Below are 18,325 nucleotides of genomic sequence, written 5' to 3'. Positions count from 1 at the left end.
TAATATAAGAATACTAATTCCAGGGGGCACCTAGGTGGCTTAGTCAGTTAAGCATCCGACTTCAGCTCAGGTCCTGATCTCACAGTTTGTGAGTTCAAGTTCCACATCAGGCTATCTGCTGTCAGAACAGAGCCTACTTCAGATCCTCTGTCCCCCTCTTTCTACCTGCTCTCCCCCTGCCCCGCCCTGCTTGTTCTCTCTCTCTCTCTCTCTCTCTCAAAAACAAACATTAAGAAAAAAGAAGTTATGTCATCAGAGCCCTTCCTTCACCCAACTATAGAAAGCTCCACTCCTACCCAGTCACTTATTATCATCCTTACTTTTATTTATTTTTCTTCTTAGCATTTATCATCACCTGATTTATATATATTTTTTATTGTCTGTCTTCTGCTATTAGAATATAATCTCCTTCGAGGCAGGGCTGATCTGCTTTGTCCATTGCTAGATTTTCGATGTCTAGCTCACAACCCAACACATGGTAGGTGTTCAATAAATATTTGATGAATGAATGAATGAATAAGTGCAGGTTGGTGTAAAGTTACAAATTCTCAGGGGAGACTGCTTCCCCATTCACCTGGAGTCATAGCTCTGCCTTCACACAACAATTTTGTTCTTGTTTTTGCTGTCACCCCTTTCCTCAAGGTGCAGGTAGCCTTTTGGAGATTGAACTTAATTCATGGAGTTAGGATGGCCGAAGGGAGTATCTGCTTTTCGACTTGATACCATTTAACGGCCCAAGGCATCGTTTCTTTCTTCCTGGGGAGTGAATATCAGGAAACGTCCCCTGGAAACTGTCTTCACCGCTTTTAAAAAATTCTGATTTCTTGCTCTCACTTCATTTTTTTTGGTCTTCTGAGGATTCCCTTTGCTTTCTTGTAAGCTTAGCTATGCATTTCAACTAAATTACATTTATTTATTTTATTTTGCATTTAGGGAAGGATTTCATACTATTGAATATGGAACTTTTCAAACTTTCCATTTTTCATGCAGTGCACAGCTGCCCAACAGAGTAACTTGCCCAAGGTCTTTACTGTAAATGAAATCCCTGAGACCAGACTTGGGACTCCTTACCTCCAAGGCAGTACTTTCCTTCCACAGTGGGCTGGTGGCATGCCTTATTTTCTTTGGAGGTGTTAATAGAACACATATTTCTAGCCTAATGGATGACTATACCCAGAAAGGACAAAAAAGAGGGAAGACAACAGTAACACAACAGTCTCCAGTTCTGAGGAAACTGTTGTAGCCACTGAGGCTGTCATAACCATTTGTGAATATGTAATGGGAGGGGCGCCTGGGGTAGCTTAGTCCGTTGAGTACCCGACTTTTGATTTTGGCTCAGGTCCTGATCCCAGGGTTGTGGGATCCAGCCCCACCTCAGGCTCTGCACTGAGGTTGGAGCAGACTTAAGATTCTCTCTCTCTCTCCTTCTGCCCCCTCTCCCACCTTCACTCAGTCTCTCTTTCTCTCAAATAAAAAAAATAAAAATAAAAAATATATATGTAATGGGAAGTAGCTGCGAATTATGGCTGATTTCAGCAGAGTAGCTTTTGTTAGAAGTTGCTCCTTTTGCTTTTTCTTTAGAATTCAGATGTGAAGGGCTCATTTTCCTCAGGATTTCTGCTCTGGCGTAAGGCTGGATGCCATTCCCCTTCCGGCTCCTGCAGTTCATGTAGGCTGTGCCTTGGGAGGCTGCCAGTCAGAATGGAAGCAGTGGTTCCTTGATGTATAGCTGATTTTTTTAACAATTATTTTTGGCTCTAGTGAGGTAGTGTAGCTGGAAACAGCTGCAGGTTGGACTGCTCAGAATACTATGCAAATGAGTTGAAAAGTGAGATGTTCAGTCAATCAATCCGTTTTGCTTCATGTGATGCCAACTGACATTTTTTTTTTTTAAACCTTGTTCGTCTCATTGAATTCACTGACTTTGGGCCTGAATTGACTTAATTGCATGGTTCCTTTTGACATATTGTAGACAGTGATTGCTCTGTTGAGCCATAATCAGGCACAACAAATAACACCACGAGTATTAGTAGACAGCCCCGGCTGGTAGATGGCTTGCTAACTTTTTCCTTGTAAAACAACTTCATGCTGCCCACCTAGCAGTTAGTGGGTTTAAAGAGCATGTGAATAATAGGTGGGAAAGCATTCTTTCCCGTGAATTAAATTTTAATCATTAGGTCAGTTAATCCAGTACTAGTTTTTGATAGACAAGGTTATGATGACCTTCAAACCATAAGCAGTGAACTATTCTGGGATACCTGCCTTTGGTCTTTTGCTTGGAGGATGTCCTTTTCATAAACAGCATTGTACTGAAGCCAGCACCCTGAAATTATTATAGAGTTGTTTAGTCAAAAGTTACAGATATTTTTCAGCTTCTGAGACAAACCACCAAATTGTTTTCATGAAAAGATGTCTTTGTTTATATTTACTCCAGCGGAACACACAAGAGTTTATCTCACCATACGTAGGCCAGTATGGAATATTTTATCCATAAAACACTTTGCTACTTTCATTGGGGAAAATGATAGCTTTTAAATTTACATTTTTCTGACTATTCTTAGGGTTGAATATATTTTTTTCTATGTATTAATCATTTTTTGAAGAAGGGTTGAACTAGTCTGTTTGCACCCTTTACCCGTTTATTGGGATCTCACTACTTTTTTCCCATAGATTTGCATGCAATCTTTATATACTCATGTATTTGTCATGTTTTTATTATGTTAAATCTATATTTAAATGAGACTTTTTATGCTCTTTTCCTCCCAAGATCTCCTTTTCACATCCTTCAACATAAAACTTCATCTTTTTCCTTTTCATTGAAACAAAACAAGTATTTCTCTGAAACTTGGTCATATGAAATCTTAGGATAAACTGATGTGAGAATTTAAATGGTCAATGACTGCTTTGAATCCTTTTGAAAGCAGTAAGATTAAAAACTTTAAAAAAAATTTTTTTAACGTTTATTCATTTTTGAGATACAGAGAGAGACAGCATGAGTGGGGGAGGGGCAGAGAGAGAGGGAGACACAGAATCCAAGGCAGGCTCCAGGCTCTGAGCTGTCAGCACAGAGTTGGGCGCAGGCCTTGAACTCATGAACCGTGAGATCATGACATGAGCTGAAGTTGGACACTTAACTGACTGAGCTACCCAGGCACCCCTAAAAAGTCTTTTTAAAAATCCTACCCATGAGTGGGGCACCTGGGTGGCTCAGTCGGTTGGGCGTCCAACCTCAGCTCATGTCATGATCTCACGGTTTGTGAGTTCAAGCCCCACGTCCGGCTCTGTGCTGACAGCTCAGAGCCTGGAACCTGTCTTGGATTCTGTGTCTCCCTCTTTCTCTGCCCCTCCCCCGCTAATTCTCTCTCTCTCTTTCTCTCTCTCTCTCTCTTTCTCTCAAATATAAATAAACATTAAAAAAAATTTTTTTAAATCCTACCACTGAGTGTGTGAATATTCAATATTCATTGAATATTTTAATGAAGTTACCCCTCAAGTCATTTTGGGGACCGTTCTTTTGGAATTGCCCTGCAGAGCCTGTGGCATATTCTTTGGCTCTCCATTATTGGTCATAATATCTATGGCAGGTAGTTTAATTTCAGAAGGAGCATAAAGTCATTTGGAACCAAAGCTATTCAGTAAGGTGAGCTATTAAAGAGAACCAGAAATATGGAGTGCATAGGAACACACAGAAGCACACACACACACAAACACACATGCACACAGAGTTGCATTTTCTGTGTTTTCTAGATTAAACCTGAAAACAACTCTAAAAATAGGGCTATCAATATTTTTAAGTGATAACACTGTTAGTTAAACAAGAGAATAACCTTCTACAGTGACATCTTAAAGATAAAAGCATTGAAATAAACATTTAAGTTCTAGCATGTTTGTTTAGAAGTTTGTCCCACTGTTTGATAGTGGCATTTCATTTCAATGTTAACTGTGGTAACTCCAAGTGCAAGGTTTTGTTCGTACTGAAAACGTTCCCATAGGAGGTTCTAATTACAAAGTCAGGTGTACATTGGAAGAAGAGGTCCCTACTTTGGTTTTCAGCCCTGTACTGAGCATGTAATGAGTTTCTGGTCTCAGTAGCACCGTGTGCTGAACTCGGTGAATATCATGTACATCTGTGCCTATTATAGGCTTCTTCAGAATGCTAGTGATTCACGTTTCTTACAAAAAGCTTGGAAAAATCCTTTTTCTTTTGGTTTATTGGACTTCCTCTCACTATATCTATATTCAAGATGTTAGACTGACAACCTCAAAGCTCTCCCGAAGATCAAAAGGGAATCTTTCAGAATTGAGTTGGACACAGATGGAAGCACCTAGCTGTGGTGTGAAGGAGATGGAGGGGAACCCCAAAGAGTCTAACTCTACTGCCTTGTAGACAGAATATACAGGAGCAGCCTGATCTGTGAGCTCTTTGGTGTGCTGACACTTCCCTGGGCCCCAGTTTCCTCACCTGTAACATGGGCAAAAAATGAAAAATCTTTGTCTCATAAGGTGTGGCAAGAGTGAAATGTAATGACCAGCAGTGTGTTGCACACATCAAGCATTCAGGTGATGTAGCTTTTACTGCTGTCATCGTATCGGTCATCATCATCATCATCATCTTTGTAGCCCCTCAGCACCTGCCGTGGTGCCTGTTTAATAAGAGCACAGTAAATGGTACTTTCTATTACTGTCAGGCTTGTATTCTTGTCATCACTTATCACAGAGCCTAGCATATAGCCAGTGTGCCATGAACGAATATTAAATGAAAAAAATCCACTTTACATGGCCAGGCATAATTGATACTGTATATTCAGGGGAAAAAAATGGTGTTTAACATCATTTTTTGATGAATCAAAATCTTTCTTTTCTTCTCTTGTGTGCTCTGAGAGCCCGACAGTGGAGTATGGTTGTTATAAGTCTAGACGCTAGAACTGGACCACCTGGGCTCAAATCCTGGTTGTGTGACTGGGGAAAGTTACCTACCCTCTTTGTGCCTGTTTATTCTTCTGTAAAATAATAGTGCCTTCCTCGTAGGGATTAGAGACTTTTTACATGCAAGTAATCAGAACAATGCATGGCAAATAGTATAGGACATCGAAGTATATGCTGGGAAAGGGAAGAATTTTAGAAAGGGATAAAGCAAAGTCTCTCGCCAGTCCTCAGGGATCCATGTATGCCCACGTGGTATGCAAGAGCATGAAGGAGAAGCCAACTGCATGTGAAGGATTAAGCATAGAAACCTGTACATTTTTAACAACCAGCTGTCTGGGAGGAAAAAAAGGCCCTAATTTGTAGTTTTTACAATTTCTGTGCTGTAAATATTGCTCCTGTGGCCAACTTCAAACCACCATTGTGACATTCCCGAATGTGGCACTGGGAAAGGATGCACACAGTCAGTTCTTAAAGGCTGATGTGTGCAGGCTCCAAGATGCTACTGGGTAGAAGCTTCGAGACTGCAGAGGAGAACACCACATTTTGGCAATATAAGCTTTACAATTCCACTAGTTGTAGAGTTGTACCTGATTCTGGGGACAAGAAGGTAGGCCAGAAGGAGGGGCCACATTCTTTACACAACCTACTGCTTTCAAAAAAAAACAAACAAAAAACAAAAAAACCCTTATCACCTGATCCCTAAATTCTTCCAGTAATTCAATTCTTTTGACCATTCAGTCCTTGGCCTTGAGATTGCTGTGTGTAGGACAATTACAAAGATAATTTAGGCTTTTTGAGTTGTAGAAAGAGATAGTCAAGAAACCAGACTTTCATTGCCTCCTAATGTAGTCTTCTTCAGGCATCTCAGGGAAAAGGAACCACAACAGAATCCTAGGCCCAAACTCTCTGGATGACTTTAAGAAAGCACTGGAACTCGCCATTTCTTATGTCTTCCATAATACAATGGGTGAAATAATATGGCGGTAGTCACTACTTCTATTCAACAACAATTTCTTGTTGCTTGCCTTCCAGGTGCTTGATAGGATTGACCCCATGACCAGACCCTGCCAATGAATTGTGAGAGGAAATGAGAGTGTTACTTTTGGGCACAATGATGAGTTGCTAGAATGGGACACTCCTGAATGCTCTCTTCCTGTGCCACAAGGAGCAGCCATGTTCCAGGTGATGGCCGCTCTGCCAGTGTAGATCCTGCAGAGATGACATGGGGTAGATCCCCCAGTTGACTCATGAGAGACCAAGCAAGAAATACAGATTTGTTGTGTTAATCCACTGAGATTGTGGGGGGTCACCATGAAGCACAACCGATCCTTTCTTGGCACAAAGATCAGACATGAGAATCACGTGCAATTATAAACATTGGATGGAGAGGTTCTGACAACATTAAAGCACTCTATCCAAAGAAGGAATTAGCATCCCTGAATTAGCAGGTGGGTGGAACAATTTGACAAAACTCATTCGTGGAAAATCACTTGCAATTATTTCTTTGAAATACAACTTGAACTCTGAGGAGCTACATCAGGTCTTTACAATGGGTCAAATTTGCTGTTGGCTTTCCTGGTCCTAGGCTGGAGAACAGTCAGCTTTAAGCCTTTGGTGTTGAAGTTTCCAGAAGTGTTAATGAGGAGGGAAAAGATGTTTTATAGTTGTTCAGGAATAGGAACAGTGACCATATAACAGTAGCATCTCCTTCAGCAAAGAGTAACAGGAAGAATGACCATTTCTGGAGGGCTTGTGTGCCAGAACTTTATATATAAAAATGTCTAAGCCCTGTACCAGATTTCCCCATTTTCAGAGAGTGATAGATTTTCAAAGATCATACAGAAAGAAAACACTGGAGCTAGAATTAAAAGAGGTCTGTTTTAGAGTCTGCCGTAGTAACCTTTTCCCAGAAGGAGACACTGAGACAAGGATTCGTGCTCAAATAATGTCCTGGGCCATGGAGAGTAATCCAGGAGAAGTAAGGAAGCCAATAAAGGATGCATTATTACATCAGCTACTACACTGGCAACTGTGGTTTGATCTCCAAAAGAAAAAGCACATAATTCATGACCCAAAATTAGCCCACTCAAGAGCTGAGGGAGCTGGGTATTTATACACCAGTGTCCAAGAGTCATTGGTTGAATGCCTGATTTGGGGAACAAACACCCTCAGATGCAGAGATGCAGACCCTGACAATTGGAAGTCATCTGGAATGCATGACTGTCCACGGTTGTGGGTGGAGACATGATAGCCTTTGCTCTAGGCTATAAAGCCTGGGGTCTGCACACCACTCTACCCTGCTCAGCTGCCTTGGTCCCTGAGTCATGTTAGGCTCCTGAGCACGTCCCCACTATCCCCGGCCCCCAGGCTTCTCTAAGGGCAGGAAACCCTTCTATGGTTCCAGTGCTGCATCTAGAGGCTATCTGGTGCCCAGCCAATAAAGGAGAGAGCTCTTGGAAGAAACTACTGTAAATGGTGTTAGTATAATCCACTTCCTAGAGTTTGTGTGAGAATCGACTACATGCAGCATTCTTGGAACAGTGTCTGACACACAGTAAATGCACAATAAATGTTGGTTACAATGGTGTGGAGGATGATGGACAGGGCAGGAGAGGATGAAGAGAAGGAACAACAAAAAGAGGAGGGAGGAAGGGAGGGAGGGAGGAGGGATTAAAAGGAGAGAGGTGGAAAAGCTCTTGTCACAATGTATCATTCACAATGTGTTGACATCAGCAAACTGTTCTCTTTCCTTTTCTCAAGGTTTGGGAGTGATACACTCCTGTCTCAACTGGAACAGTCCAAGAGGTAGCTTCCTGCAACATCTCCAGCTCTGATTCCTGCTCAAGGTTATGCTCCTGATGGTTGCGCTGCTGGAAAGATGAGACAAACCACCTGGGGTTGAAAGTGCTTCAGAGCCGCCAAGGATGGGATGGGCTTTCCAAATGGCTTCTTCAGTTGAGCTGAAGGCCCAGAATGTAATGTTTGTTTATGTGCCATGCCAGTTTAGACTGTCCTGAAAGTGTGTGTATGTGTATATGAGGGTGTGAGAGAGAATACACACATGCGTTTAACTTGCAGAATGTGTATCATTCTAGACATTCTGGAAAATAATTGCTCTTGATAAGGACAAATGCAGTCACCATTTCCTATTTTCACTGAAAGCTGGGAGAGAAAAGCAATGGCTTGAGTCATCGAACGGGGGTTTCAGATTAGATATGAGGGGAAATTTCTTTTTCAGGTGAATTTGATAAATCCTGGAATGGATTATCAGGGGGGAATTTTGAAGCCTCTTTCTCTGGGAGCTTTTGAAAATAGGATAAATGCTCATGTGCCTGAGATAGTGGAAGCCTGATCCTATCTGGAGATGGCATGATGGATTGGCTTCTGGGTAGCGGCAGAGGAGAAAGGAGCCTCCTTTCTCCTGAGGTCTACTGACCGAGTTTCACGTTTCAGAGCATTTCAGCATTACTGATTTTCTCTGATTGAAAAGCCACAAGTGTTCATTATTTGAAATTCGGAGATTACATAAAAATATGAAAAACTAAAAATCAAACAAAATTCTGTAATCCAAAAATAACCCAAATTATATATATGTGTGTATATATATATGTACATATATATGTGTATATACATATATACACATATATGTATATGGTCTCAAAAAATTGTATAGTCTTTTATATAGTCTCAAAAAAATTGTATCACATACTACATGGTTCTGTAATCTAGCTTTTGTACTTAGGATATCGTGGACTCCTTTCCATGTCAGTAAATACCATTTTACATCATGTAGCATGTAGCTGTATCATGGATCATGTACATGTCTCCATGTAGCTTGACTTATATAATCAGTTCTCTACTGTGGAGTTTAGGTTGTTTTCCCTGGAAATCCTTGCACATATATCCTTGTGAATTGTCTAGTTATTGCTTCAAAATAGATACCTGGGAGTAAAATAGCTGAGTTAAGGGTCTGCCGGTTTAAAATTGTCCTACCTATTGCTAGGTTTCCCTCTAGAGAGGTCATACCACTTTAAATTTCCATCAGTGATGCTTGAGAGAGTCTATTTCCCCCTTTTCTAAATAACACGGGCTACTCTCAATATCTTAATATACATTTCTTTGAGTCTTAGAGAGGCTGAGGTTTTCAACGTTTTCAAGCATTTATATTTTTCTTATTTGCCTTTTGTGTCCTTTATCCATTGTTTTTAAAGAGGGCATTTGGTAAGTAGATAGATACATACATACATATATGCATACACATACACATATGTATGTACAGATTCTATCTGCATCTTTGTGTATCATTTTCCAAGTCGCCTTTTAACTGCGCTGATTATGGATATGCTGTACAGAGTCTGCTACATAGATAATTCTTTGGGATACGTTAGTTATAACTAGAATAACAATGGATTTCTGGAATCCTGGCCATACCTGTGTCACCTGTTTCTGGACCAGTTGAGGTCTCAAGTCACCAAGGAGAGTGGGGCCGAGAGTGTGGGTAGCTAGGTAAGGGTGTATATACGTGGCCAGTGCATATTTTATGGAGTCAGGTCAAGGGTTCCCTGTCACTGAATGAAGTCACAGCCAGGGGGCTTGATGGCAGAACATGAACCAAGCCTTCAGCACGTGGAGTACGTGATGGTGGGCAGAGCGGGAGATGAGGGGCCGAGGGAAGGAAGGGAAGATGGTCCCTCAGGGCCAGTCAGTCTGCTCCCCTCCATCTAAAAGCAGCAGCATCTCCCCCTTCTCCGTACCCCACCTCCTCTCCCTATCCCCACAAAGTACACACGCTAAGAGGCTACACTAACCAGGCCTGTTGTTGATTCTCTCCTTTCTCTTGCTCTGGGCCAAGCAGAGGGGGGACATGAACACTTTTCATCCTTAGTGATGTAGGGCAAGGATGGGCTAACTGCACATGGGCAAGGTAGACAGAGGGGGGAAGGAACAGGGCAGTCCCCCTGGGGTGGAGCTGCTTCTGGGGTGAAGGACCCAGCGGCTGGTGTAGTGGAAATAGAACTTGCCGTCAGGTTTTATCACAGAGATGGAGCTAGAAAGAGGACCACATCCTAATTCTTCTGACTTGTCTCTGCTCATCCCTTGTTATTTTAGTTGTTTCGGGCTGCAAGTTTTGTGAGTTGACAACAGTATCTTGTTCATTTCACTCAGAGTAAAATCCATATTCCTAACCTGGCCTGTAAGTCCCTTTACATCTTACCTCCGCCACCTCTCCTACCCCATTTCTTATCCCATTCCTCAGATCATTTTAGTCCACTTGCTCCTTGAACAACTCAAGTGCATCCGTGCCCCAGGGCTATTGCACTTGTGTTCACTTTGCTTATAACGCCCTTTCCCCACACGTTCACATAGCTTACCCCCTCCTTCCTTCAGGTCTCTGCTCCAGTGTCACCTTATCTTAGTGGCATGTGGATGTCTTTGGCAGCACTGCATCCGGGAAGTCTATCTCAGAGAGCAGGTTCCTGACATGGACCCCAGGCTGGGGCAGGGCTGACTGCCAGGACGTGAAGCCAATTTTGGCAGAGTCCAGGTCCAAGCCGCTTACCAGGGCAGGGAGTTGACACAAGGGACCCAGGTGAGGATTCAGTAACTGGAACTGGATTCCTTCTAGGCCTACCTGTCCAGTGCTGAGCCAGTCCCACCCACAAGCAGCATCTGTCTGCCTCCAGCCTCTTTCTGGGCTCATGCCCAGAGCCCCACCACCCTATCATCCCAACCTGCTCCCATGCCCCTCATTCCTTATGCCTTCCTACCCTGTCCCCTTCCTTCCTGAGACCCATATCCCTCCTCATCCCATTCTGGAGAAATCTCCTTTCCCCTCCAGGTGTATTGTGGGTCCAGAACCCACATTAAGGGGTGGGCATTGTCAGCTGCTGCTGTTTTAGGAAGTCCACCAGTTCAATATTTCCAGAACGTTATTCAGTCAAGCCTTGGATATGCTAATGTGAGCCTGTGTCTTCCGCTTGGGAGCTCACTAGTCAACCAAGGAAGGATTTTACGGAGAGCTGCAAATCTCTAAGTACTAAAGCTCACTGGGTGTGACAAGTCCATTTGGGAGATTAGGAAGGGAAGCTAGGGAGAGAGAAGCTTAGGCATTATCCATCTGCCAGGCTGACAGAGGCATCTCCTCCCAACCAAGAGAGGAAGAGAGTGGTATCCAAGAAAGATGGAGACAAGGCTTATATACACACACGGTTTGGATGTCTTGGCTAAAAAACTCATCCATTGTCTAAACAGCTGATAGAACTAATGCTAGGCCCTACACCAAACGTTTCTATTCATTTAGTCTAAGGGTGGGCCTGGTAAGTTTTTTTTGTTTGTTTTTTTTTTAAGATTCCCAGGTAACTACTGGTTTCACTTTGCTACTTGATTGTCCTCTGTGTCCCAGACATTGTGGTGGCGTGGGGGGTACAAGATGAGGTCTTTACGGGCCCTGATGGAATGGATCAATCAATGCAATCAAAATGCCTAGGCTAATAGTGTGTGACAGCCTTTTCAATAGGAGATCAAGATAATTGCTTTAAAGGGGGACAATTTAACCCATCAACAGGATGTTATGTCTACCCAATGTGAGATAATCAGATTGATTTTCCTGAATTGATGCAATTAAATTCATATTGTTGTTTTTGTACCATATAGAGACAGCCAAGCACATCATCTCTTCAAGTGGAATCTAGGTACCACCTGTTTTGGGAAGGTTGTCTAAATAGAAATTCCCGAACCCCCACCCAGAGCTCCCTGATCAGAATCTCTGGTTCCCAGGTTTTTCTTAGGCAGTGGTTCCCAACCTTGTCTGCACATTCGAGTTAAATTTTTTTTTCATGTTTATTTATTTTTGAGAGAAAAAGAGTGTGAATAAGGGAGGGGGAGGGGCAGAGAGAGAGAGAGGGAGACCCAGAATCCAAGGCAGGCTCCAGGCTCTGAGCTGTCAGCACAAAGCCCAACATGGGGCTCAAACTCACAAACTGTGAGATCATGACCTGAGCCGAAGTCGGAGGCTTAACCAACTGAGCCACCCTGGTGCCCCAACCTGGGGAACTTTTAAACAGTCCCGGCTGCACCCCGCCCCCTCCCAGACTAATTAAATTAGAAGCTCCAGGTGGAAGAGTCAGGGAGAGAATGCAGGCATCCGTGTTTTAAAGTTTTCCAGGTGGTTCCAATGAGCAGCCAAGATTAAGAAGTGGAGTTAAGTGGCGTGGGAGGACGCAGGCATCAGGATCTTTCAGAAGCTCCCGTGGGATTGCTAATAGAAACTACAGAGCATGCCCTCGGAGCAGATGTCTTCCACACAAAGAGCACGTGAGCCTCCTTCCCGAGATCCTGGATTTGTTTGTGGTCTTGTGGTTGACGGTGAGCTCTGGTCCAAGGAAGAACTGTGGAGAGGTTACCAGAACTGTGTCTGTATCTAACACAACAGTCAGAAAGTCTGCACTGCCCAACTCCTCAGGCCCTAACATTTTTCTTGGTTGTTCTCTTGGCCTTCTTGTGGCCACACTGGGCTTGGCTGCCGGGCCCTCCGACACCCCTGAGTTTGCCTCTTGGGTCTTCCCGTCTTATCTTCTTCTCTTGGGCTGGCACGCAGGGGCGTCTGTTTCATGCATCCAAACTGGCCAGTTAGAACGGGAGGCAACCGCAGTTCTAGGTGTCCAACCCCTCCCTTCTAGATGTATTAAACACTGCAGATGAGTTGCTTTGTGCCATGGCTGAAGTGAAATATACACGCCAGCAGCCAGGCAGTCAAGTTGGCATAAACCAGGCTTGTTTATTTTTTGTCGTTTTTTTTTTTTCCTTTGTGGTTTGAATGCCACCCTCCTGGAGCTGGGAAAGGATATTGGCTCACAGGAAATCCCACATATTGTTACTCACCAAGTTTGAGAAAACTTTTAGTTTTTACTATTTGCTGCCAAGTACGGAAGGGTTGTTCTAAACCCTGGCTGCACACATTAGATGCACCTGAGGAGTTATGAAAACAGTGCTGGGTCCCACTCAGGCCGATTAAATGGGGAGGTCTGGGAGTGCAGACCAGGCCTGGGACTTGTTCAAATGTTTGTAAATTAGTGTGCAGCCCACGTTGAAGATGACTGATCCAGGAGAGGGAGAAGATTGTGGATCCAGAAAACTAGTATTTTCTAGGTGCTAGGCAACTTCTCTAGTTGTAGCTGATATTGAGCGCTTACTATGTGTAAGGTGCTGTTTTAAGAGTTTTATATCTATTGACTGGTATTTCTAACAGTCTTCTGAGGAATTACCTCCATGTTTCAATGCAGAAACTGAGGCTCAGAGCACTCACAGAGCTCGCAAGTGATACCGCTCAGCCTCAAATCAAGGCAGTGTGGTTTCAGAACTCAGGCTCTTTACTGCTACATTTGACTACCTCCCAATAACCCTGGCCATTAGGAATGGAGGAAGTAACTCAGAAACCCCTTAACACAACAAAAGATGATTTCTTATTCCTGCTATCCATTCTGGGAGGGGGCATGAGGAGATGGGAGTAGGGGGAATGGGAGGTGAGTGTTCCGCTCCACAAAGTCACTCAGGGACCCAGCTGAAAGAGGTTTCACCATCTTGTAACCTGTACCATCTGAAAAGCGGCCCTCTCAAACCCTTAAGCCAGGGAAGAGAGAGATGCGATGATCACACATGGGTTTTCACTTCAGCCAGAAGTAGCACGTGCATTTCCACTCACACTTCATGGTCCTATGACCTGCCCAGCTGCTAAGTGGGTGGACAGTGTAGGGGAGCAAATGGAATGCTTGGTAGCATTAATTTCTGTGCCACATTCTGGGAGATGGCTCTTGTGCCTGGTTCAAGAAGCAAATGCAGAGAGATTAAGAAACGTGCCTAAAGAGACACAAAATGTAGAGTTGGGCCTCACGCCCAGGTGATCTCACGTGAATTCTTGTGCTTGTTTTCTACCCCATCAGTGACTAACCGTATGCGTCTGGAGGGATATCTCTATATCACTTAGCATTTATCCTTGAGGCCATCTAGCAGATGCTAAACACCGCCACCGAACCGTAAGGTAACACTATAAATTTCTTGGTTGTAAATATAGGTAATTGTGCTATTTTTTTGAGGTATGCTCATTAAATCACCAGGTGAAGTGCCTAATGCCATCCTGGGAATAGAAAGGATCGTGTTTGGTGCCTAAAAATAAGACGGATTCACCGTGGGGTGCTAATGTATGTAGCTACAAGAAAAGCAGCCACCGGGAGGCACAGCTCCTGTATATGCAAGAGAAGAGACCACATTCACACTGTTAATGGCAGCTTTTCACGGCCTCTGGAGCGCTGCCATCCCAAACTGCTCCAGGTATAGAGGTGACGGGTTAGAGGAAAGTGTTCTTTTCTCCCTCTCTCTGTGATCCTCCCGCCGTGCTCACTAACCCACAGCACCAACAGGAGTATGGAATCCACTAAACTGAAGACTCCACAACTGTAACCTGAAACTTGGCCAGTGATGGAATCTCTCACCTCATCCAATTGCTTGGGGTCTATTGTTCTGGTAATTATATCTTAAAATGTTGGACATTTTCCAAAAGGCCAGCCAGCACTGTGAGAAAGAAGAGTATGTCCTGGGGTGGGTAGCACTGGTTATATTTGACTTGACACGAGCTGCTTTGTCCCTGGCTGCCAGCAGTAACCCCCATCCCTAGGACCCGGAGGCCCCAGTCGTCCTGCGCCTCTGGGAAGGAGACAAAGGCAGGAATGTCTGTGGCAGCAGGCTGAACCCAAGTGTGTGTATGTATGTGGAGGCAGGCAGGATGGTCTCAGAGTTCGGGTTCTTAGACAATCAAGAGAAAGGAAAAAGAAGGCTTTGAAGGGAAAAAGCGTTATTGACAAGAGGTAACCAATTGATCCTTCCAGCATGTTTTTCTTCTTGACTCTAGAAGTCCCAGTGCTAGTCAGACTGGGGTTACCTTCCCAGCAAGATCGGCCCCACACTCTGGCTATGGTTTTACAGGGTTCTGGGCCCCAAACTGAGCTGGCCACTGAAAACACCTAGGGAACCTAAAAGGCATTATTCAAGTCCCTGCTCCTAAGCTACTGAAACAGTCTGGGCCCCTGGAAATAATATTTTACATTAAACATCCTTGGGTGTTTCTAATAGCCAGGCAGGTTCTGGAGTTCATGCCATCCCCCATTTGGGAACATGTTGAACAGAAGCCTTAGTAAATTAGTAAAAATTAAAAAAATATATGTTACTAAAAACAGGAAAACAAAACGCACCAGCACCCCTACCACCCAGAGTTATACTGCCAACACTTGGTGTACAGAACCACTTCCTGCCAGATAGATAGATTCCCTGTCTCTGTTTTGGACAGGCTGGTGGCACCACCATTTTGCCATCTGTCCACCTGTGGCCTCACTGAGTGATGCACCAGCAGAACAGGTACCTTGTCCCTTCTGCAATGTAGGTTTGAGGCTCAGGGCCCCTCTGAAAAGCTGAGCTGGGGTCAGCAGGTTGATGGGGTTAAAGAAAGCCTGTGCACCATGGATTTGCTTTGGTGGCACTGTGCCACCAGCTGCCAGAACCCCTGCCACATTAGCAGCACCACAGCCACTGGCACCAGCTTAGAATCACTGTGTCCAACCTGGCAGAGACCGCCTGGTGGCCATCTTATAAACCAGGGAACCAAAGTTCAGGAAAGTTCTGTGAAGCCCAGCTAGCTACCTTCCTGGCTATGTGTTCTAATATCCCTGAAATGTAACTATGGTTCTGGCAAAGGAAGCAGGTGACTCCTAAGGGACGTGATTAATGAATGGGCTACCAAAACTGGTTGGGCAAAGCTCAGCTTAAGTTTGTGTTAAATCCTTTATGACTCTGGCTCACCTATTTGTAGAACTTAACTGTGGCTTAGTGGGGAGAAATTCATCCAATGGACCCAACAAGGGTTGTATTCCTACATTTGTGTGTGTGTGTGAAAATACTCCCACATATCCCTTCTTCCCTTTTTTTTAACGTTTTTTATCTTGAGAGAGAGAGAGAGAGCACATGCGCAAGTGAGCGAGCTCATGGGGGAGGGGCAGAGAGAAAGGGAGAGAGAGAATCCCAAGCAGGCTTCACGCTTTCAGCCCAGAGCCTGATGTGGGGCTCGAACCCACAAACCATGAGATCATGACCTGAGCAGAATCCAGAGTGAGGTACTTAACCAACTGAGCCACCCAGGTGCCCTTCTTCTTCCTTTTCTTACTATCTTCCTGTGCAGTGTGATTGGTTAGGTTTGACTGAGCCAGCATTTGTGATTCTAGAGTATCTTCATAGCCATTTAAGTAGATTTACTTGTAAAAAAAATTTATGGGGCACTGTAGAGGTTGGAAAACTTTTTCTTAAAGTCATACACTAAAGATTTTAGGTTTTATGAGCTGTGGGGTCTCTGTTGCAACTTCTCAACTTTGTAGTTGTCACACAAAAGCAGCCACAGGCAATATGCTAATGACTGCACATGACTGTGTTCCAATAAAACTTTATTTACAAAAATAGGGGTCCAGCCTGCCAAAGTTCTATTCTCTTGAATAATTACAGCCTATCTAAAAAGTCTTAATTATTTGATGACATGCCAGAAGAGAAATCACTGAATCTTTAGACTGTGTGGCCAGATCTATTCATCAAAAAAAGTTCGCTTTGTTCTGAAAACTCTGCTTTTTCTGCTTTCTGCCAGAGCAATGTTCTTGCCAAACATATGTGTCAGTGACTCCATGTGAATATATTCATAGTGGAGAACTTTTTAAGCTCAGGCTCCACAGAGTTCAGGGGTCTCTCCATGACATTAAAGCAGAGGAAGGATGTGATATCAACCACCAGCGCTAAAATTTCAGTTGTTATTTAAGCAGAAAATGCTGTCAAAGTAGCTAATTTTTTGATATGGTTGTCTTCTGTGTCAGTTAGTTGTAAAAACAAATCACCCTAAAGCTTAATGCCTTAAAACAATTATTGATTTAGCTCACCCAGGTGGTTCTTGTGGTCAAGGCCAGGTTCAAATGATATAGACTGAGCTTGCTCATGGCCCTGATAGGTCGATTTGGAGCTGTGTGTTATAGTATATATATATATATATATATATATATATATACACATACCACATCTACTTTATCCATTCATCCATTGATGGACATTTGGGCTCTTTTCCATACTTTGGCTCTTGTTAATAGTGCTGCTATAAACATTGGGGTGCACGTGTCCCTTCAAAACAGCACACCTGTATCCCTTGGATAAATAAATACCTAGTAGGCAATTGCTGGGTCGTAGGGTAGTTCTATTTTTAATTTTTTGAGAAACCTCCATACTGTTTGCCAGAGTGGCTGCACAAGTTTGCATTCTGGCTAGCAATGCAAAAGAGGTCCTCTTTCTCCGCATCCTTGCCAACATCTATTGTTGCCTGAGTTGTTAATGTTAGCCATTCTGACTGGTGTGAGGTGATATCTCGTTGTGGTTTTGATTTGTATTTCCCAGATGATGAGTGATGTTGAGCATTTTTTCATGTGTCAGGTGGCCATCTGGATGTCTTCTTTGGAGAAGTGTCTATTCATGTCTTTTGCCCATTTCTTCACTGGATTATTTACTTTTTAGGTATTGAGTTTGATAAGTTCCTTGTAGATTCTGGATACTAATCCTTTATATGGTATTTCATTTGCAAATATCTTCTCCCATTCTGTCAGTTGCCTTTTAGTTTTCATGTTTATTTATTTTTGAGAGAGACAGAGAGTGTGTGTGTGTGTGTGTGTGTGTGTGTGTGTGTGTGAAAGGGGGAGGGGCAGAGAGAGAAGGAGACACAGAATCCAAAGCCGGCTCCAGGCTCTGAGCTGTCAACACAGAGCCCGACGTCGAGCTTGAACTCACGAACCATGAGATGATGACCTGAGCTGAAGTTGGATGCTTAACTGACTGAGCCACCCAGGTGTCCCAGATGCCTTTTAGTTTTGCTGACTATTGCCTTCACTGTGCAGAAGTTTTTTATTTTAATGAGGTCCCAATAGTTCATTTTTGCTATTGTTTCCCTTGCCTCCAGAGACGTGTTGAATAAGAAATTGCTGCGGCCGAGGTCAAAAAGCCTGCTTTCTCCTCAAGGATTTTGATGGATGGCTTCCTGCCTTACATTTAGGTCTTTCATCCATTTTGAGTTTATTTTTGTGTATGGTGTAAGAAAGTGGTCCAGGTTCGTTTTTCTGCATATCGCTGTCCAGTTTTCCCAGCACCACTTGTTGAAGAGACTGTCTCTATTCCATTGGATATTCTTTCCTGCTTTGTCAAAGATGAGTTGGCCATATGTTTGTGGGTCCATTTCTGGGTTCTCTATTCTGTTCCATTGAGCTGAGTGTCTGTTTTTGTGCCAGTACCATACTGTCTTGATGATTACAGCTTTATAATACAGTTTGAAGTCCAG

At 43.5% G+C, this 18,325-nt stretch overlaps 1 long non-coding RNA gene across 1 annotated transcript in view; it reads left to right on the top strand.

Annotated features, from left to right (window-relative positions):
* The window catches only part of LOC125930852 (uncharacterized), a 41,518-nt gene extending 24,552 nt beyond the window's left edge, over positions 1-16,966 (top strand). The window contains exons 2-3 of the long non-coding RNA XR_007460267.1: positions 5,959-6,374; positions 7,687-16,966. This is a non-coding gene — a long non-coding RNA (uncharacterized LOC125930852). The remainder of the gene's footprint in view (positions 1-5,958; positions 6,375-7,686) is intronic.
* The last annotated feature ends 1,359 nt before the right edge of the window (positions 16,967-18,325 follow it).

This window comes from Panthera uncia, chromosome A2 (genome assembly GCF_023721935.1).
Source record: "Panthera uncia isolate 11264 chromosome A2, Puncia_PCG_1.0, whole genome shotgun sequence".
NCBI classification, from domain to species: Eukaryota; Metazoa; Chordata; class Mammalia; order Carnivora; family Felidae; genus Panthera; species Panthera uncia.
Note: the sequence above shows the minus strand (reverse complement) of the source record. Positions and strands in the feature narration are given on the sequence as shown.